We start from the raw sequence: 5,263 nt of genomic DNA, 5'->3' as shown, positions 1-5,263 counted from the left end.
GCGCTGGCTGCGGAGCCCCTGGGAGCTGGAGCGATGCGGATGGGAGGACAGGGCCTTGTAAAGCCCACAAATCTTCTCTAATCCTCTCCCTCACAGCGCCCCAGCTCCATTCCCCCCATAATGGATAAATAATAGTTAAGAATCAGGCTGTTAAGCTCAATTTTCTCTCTTGCGCTCTCTCTTTCCTCCTCTCCCTTTTTATGTTTGTATGGGCTGCCAGTGCATTGTTGAGTGCATTGAGTGATCCTTTTTTTTTCACATTTGCTCTCCCTGCCTTCTGTCTTTGCAAAGCCTCCGTGCTTTAACCAAATTCTAGCACACACAGGGCAGCTGTGTCAGAGGGGGGCCCTGCAACACAATTTAATTGCAATCACTTACCAAACCAATGAGGCTACTTAACAATACATCTATTTGCACAGTACAAACCCACGATTGTCCTGCACACACGCTCACACATACACACAAAGACAGACTTTCAAAGATATTTAACGCAATAATTATATGCATTTAAATGGAAGATTGGAAAATTCCACAATTATTTTCAAAATTCAATTTAATCATATACCCACAAAATTCCCATATTTATTCACAAATGCCGACTGGGTCATTAAAATTAACCTTTTCACTTGGCAGGTAGGAGGCAAGGGAAATGTCCTTTTTATGTGGTTATTTAGGAAGGACGGCACACACACATCCAGGAATTAAACATGCTTTGGCAGAACGTAAATTTCCGTTTTATGTGGCAATACTTTCTGCTAATTGTTTCCCTGCACCCTGATCCCATAATTAGGCCTTTACTGATTACCTAATTACCCAGCAGCAGAAGGGCAGGTTGACGGCAACATTTCAGCCATCGTTCAAAGCCTCATTATCCCTCTGAAAGTCACTCTCTCTATCTCTACCCCCCCCTTTACCTCCTCTCCTCTCACTCCTCCTTTCTTTTTCCTCTCCTTGCATCACCTGCTCTCCTCTCATCAATGCACTGTGGGTAGCAGAGAGGAGGTATAGTATGTGGACCACAACGCTCTGCCACCCCCTGCATTTGTCAAGCTGTCCGTTACAATGGCAAGTTTGCCACATTGCAACTGCCCCTCTGACAGCCAAGTTTATATTGCAATGGGAAGCCGCACGTTGAGGGGCGCCGGACAGGTAGGAAAGGAAGAAGGGAGATGCAGGGGTAACAGGCAAAAAAGGGAGTTGGGGGCAGGTGGAAAGTGGTGGAGAGAAGCAGAGAGAGAGAGCTAAAGGGAGAATGAAAGAGGTAATTTATAGGTGGTGGATTTGATTTGCACTGGCGCTCTTGTCTCACGGCAAGATGTATGTCAGGAGCGGCTTGGAGGAGGATGGAGGAGGGAGCAGCGAGGGGAGGATCCTGCTCAGGCTCTCCCACCGCCTCAGGCCCCTCTTGGGCTTGCTCAGGTGCATGGAGCCTTTCTCATTTCACTGCACAGTGGGGCCTCCAGACATGGCACTGCTATGAGCCCCGGGGACACCCCCCACCTTACTGCTTCTCCCTTCTTTCGTTGAATCCTTTCCCTTGTTTCCCCCAGCCTCCATCTCTTTCTGTCCCACCTCTCTCCTTGTCACCCCCCCGCTCTCTCTCTTCCTGGGGCATCCCTTCCCAGCAGGGTGGGCCAGCAGACTAGGCACTGAGCACTTTTGTGTCGCCACAGCCATTTGACTCAATGCGGGACAACATGGTTAATCACTAATCCAATTTTGGGGCCCCTGTGTGTCAGCAGGGTAGGCTCTGTGCTCTTGTCACACTTCATTAGGGCCATTACAGGCCATTTTCTTTTTTGTCTGTGAGTTAATGTTCTCAGTGACACACGGAACACCTAGAGGGCAGGTAGGGGAGACAGTAGAGGGAGCTAGAGAGATGTAAGGGGCAGGGAATAAAGGCATGCAACTCCAAAAAAAACTTCAACTTTTCAGCCAGCCTGTGAGCTATTTTTTTAAATTGGCTTTCACATGAGTTACAAAGGTTTTGAGTGACAACAGCTTTAATAGTAACAAACGGATTGTTAATGTCTGACTTCATATTTGAGTTATCAGGTTGCATGTTGTATCAGGTTATGTATAACACTCTCTTGTCCACAAAAAACACAAAAAGTGTTTGTGTATTGTGCAAAGAATGCTTCCTTTTTTCCCCGTCTCTGTCTCCCCCCCATGTGGTGCGACCAGGCCGATGATCAGATGGGTATCCCGGAGCTGGCGGAGCATCTGCTGTGACTATATCGCAGAGTCTAATTGGCATGAAAAGAGCCACACAGAGCGCTAGCTTGCAAGCAGGCCGTGCTATTATCCCCATGGACATCTCATTTAGGGGGACTCATGCAGGGAACCCGAGCTCCGACTTGCATGGTTTAGCATCTTTGACAGGAACATGTCCCCCTGAATGCTGCTTTAGTGACGCTTATTCAGAAAGCAGTGGGGCATGCAGAGAGAGGAGGATATATATTTACAGGGACATACTCACAAAGGGCTTTATGTTTATGAGGAGGACTTTATTCCTTAGTGGTTTGTGAGTATTTCATGATAACAAGTTGGTGTTTAAATGAATGTGTATTTTTTACAACTTTAGCTCAGTATATATACATAAATATAATAGTATAGTATGACATATATTATTATGTATTATGCACTCATATTTACATCTAAATCAACCATACTCCAAATCAAACTGATGGAAACTGAGCAATGAAGAAAAAGTCAAGTCATTGGCCGTTAAGAAAATTGATGCTTAAAATTGTACAAACCAAACTGTGCCATTACGGGGGCAATACATGCAGCTTGAGAATAGAGTGCTCCATGACTGAGGGAGCGAGCTGGAGGTTTGGAGAACACATCCATCTCATGGTGTGGGATCAATAAGAGGCAGTGGAGCTGCTGAACGATTGATCCATTTTAGACTATGCTATCAGCTCAATGTACAATTCAATACAATTCACCAGGAATTTAGAATTTCACAGTATTGCATATTTTCAACATGATTTAATTTCAAATAAATTCAAGATTCTGATTTTCTGAAATTTGTGAGAGCAATTTAGGTTTTTTTTATTACCTGTCAGCCACGAGCCCTGAGTTGGTCTCTCCTTTTAACTTACATTTGTCTGTATTTCTGCTGTCTGTCCTTCCTACATGCCCATTTCTCACTCATTTACTTGTGTAATTTGTCGACTTCGTACACTTACAATTGGCCTGTTTAACTTTCCCCTCTATTTTCTTGTCTGCCTGGCTAACTGTCTGTCTGTCCATCTTGCTGTCCGATTCCCTGTCTTCTCAGTCTTTCTCCTGTCTATATGTGCCTGCTTGAAGGCCCAGTCAAGCCTCCCTTCAGAATAAGCTTGCAGTACTTTAACACACTGCCTCATTACCGCATGTAAATAAAGACGGATGGCCGGCAATATTCCTACAAATTTGTTTCCCATTACATCGGGGTCAGCGGTAATTGTGGCTGGCGCCCAACTCCCCTGAGAGTGCGTACAGTTACATTCATATTACAGTTAATCAACGGGGGGCTAACAAATTGTCCTGTAACACCTCTCCACCTTCTACCCATGGTGGGGGTGGACATTCGTTCTTGGCAGTCAGCTACAGTAGCAGCAGCAAGAGGAAACATGTGAGAGTAAGAAAGCGAGAGAGACTATTCTGGGTAATAACCCCCTTCGTCCTCTTTCTGTCGCTCTATTACTCTGCAGAGGGGCACAGGGTCTACTTAGCCAATCCAGGCCTCGGGCGTTGGACCTCTGTGTGTTGAATGCGACATGACAAATGTGAGAACTTGCATGTGTTTGATATGCACTACGCATGCAGAGTAATTCAATACCTCATAGAGGCTTACAGTACTGCGATTATTTTGATGCATGCATTCAAGCGTTTGTGTGCATGTGTGTACGTGCTGTTCTCACACTTCTGCGTGTGTGAGGCAATGTACAGTATGCTACCAAATGAGAGGAAGTGTAAATGTGACCGTGCGCCACTTGTTCTCTGTTTTTCTGTCTGTGCTGACAGGCAGCTGCTCTTAAGGACCTTTAAGTGCCTCCTTAATGCTGCCATTACATGAGTCCTCTAAACGGTGAAATATATCACACTGTTAAACACGGCAGGCTCCACTGTGGGATACAGTAGTCTGATGGTGAGACTTTTCCACAACTGACAGTACATTGTATTTTACCTTTGGACAAACTTTTAAAACAGCTTTTTGAACAGTCGAACTTTGCCAAGATATTGGTGAATTTGTTAAAGGGGTTTTTTTTGTCAGCTAAACTTCTTTTGCTTCTCAGTACTAAACAACAAGTCTATTCAGCATAGATCCAATTAAGTGATTATATCTACATTATACTGTCGCTCCTATCTCTGTGCTGCATCCTCTGCCAGGGGCTTCCCGCAGTATTTTAACCACAGAATGCAACAGGAGATTTCATAAACCTGAAATAAACTTGTTACTCCACCTAATTTAATTTGAGCCACTGCACTGTCAAAGTTTCTACAGCTGCAATCTAAAACCTTAAATGTACAGGACACCACGTGCATAAAACAAATATCATTAGTATAATCTAAAATTGGTTACAGCCAGGAACATCAGAGCAATGGCATCTGATGTTCCTGTTTTCAGTTTTCTCTCAAAAACAATTAGACATACATGATGAACATTCATGAACAAAACGATGTCACTAAGAATTTCACATTCAATAAAAAAGGTTTAGATTTGTTTGTTTTGTTTTTGTCTGTACAATTGCCTCTTTTAATATGCGTTGTTGTGGAGGGCCTGTGAAGGAGAAGCAGGGTGGGTAAAGAGAGCTCTGTCTGTTTTTGTATGTTCCTGCGAGCTCCCATGATCCATTAGAGAGGCTGAGGATGAATGAATGAGCGCTGCACCCGGAGAGAGCGGAGCAATAGTTTCTTCAGTTCCCACTTATTGATTTCTGCAGGAAATATAGAACCCTGGGCGCAGAGGTAGAAGAGGGAGGACCACACTGATATTAAGTCGTTTTCCCATCTTTTCCAAAAATCTTTAATCAAAGTTTAAGTGAAATACTAACATGCCACTTGACGTGACCTTTTAGCCCTGCTATGAATCACCTGTTTTTCAGCTGAGCTGAGTGGCCGAGAGCGGTTAGAGACATTTCCTAATCACAAATCCCTGCGAGTCAAAGAACAAGTTCAGTGGCAGACTTAAATGGCCACCGAAGGGCTTGTTTGCTGTTGACCTTTGACAAATGTTAGACAACAAATCTATGTTTAAAGCACTCGCCCGACC

The sequence above is a fragment of the Chaetodon trifascialis genome, chromosome 4 (assembly GCF_039877785.1).
Source record: "Chaetodon trifascialis isolate fChaTrf1 chromosome 4, fChaTrf1.hap1, whole genome shotgun sequence".
NCBI lineage: Eukaryota > Metazoa > Chordata > Actinopteri > Chaetodontiformes > Chaetodontidae > Chaetodon > Chaetodon trifascialis.
This window is presented reverse-complemented; position numbering follows the sequence as displayed.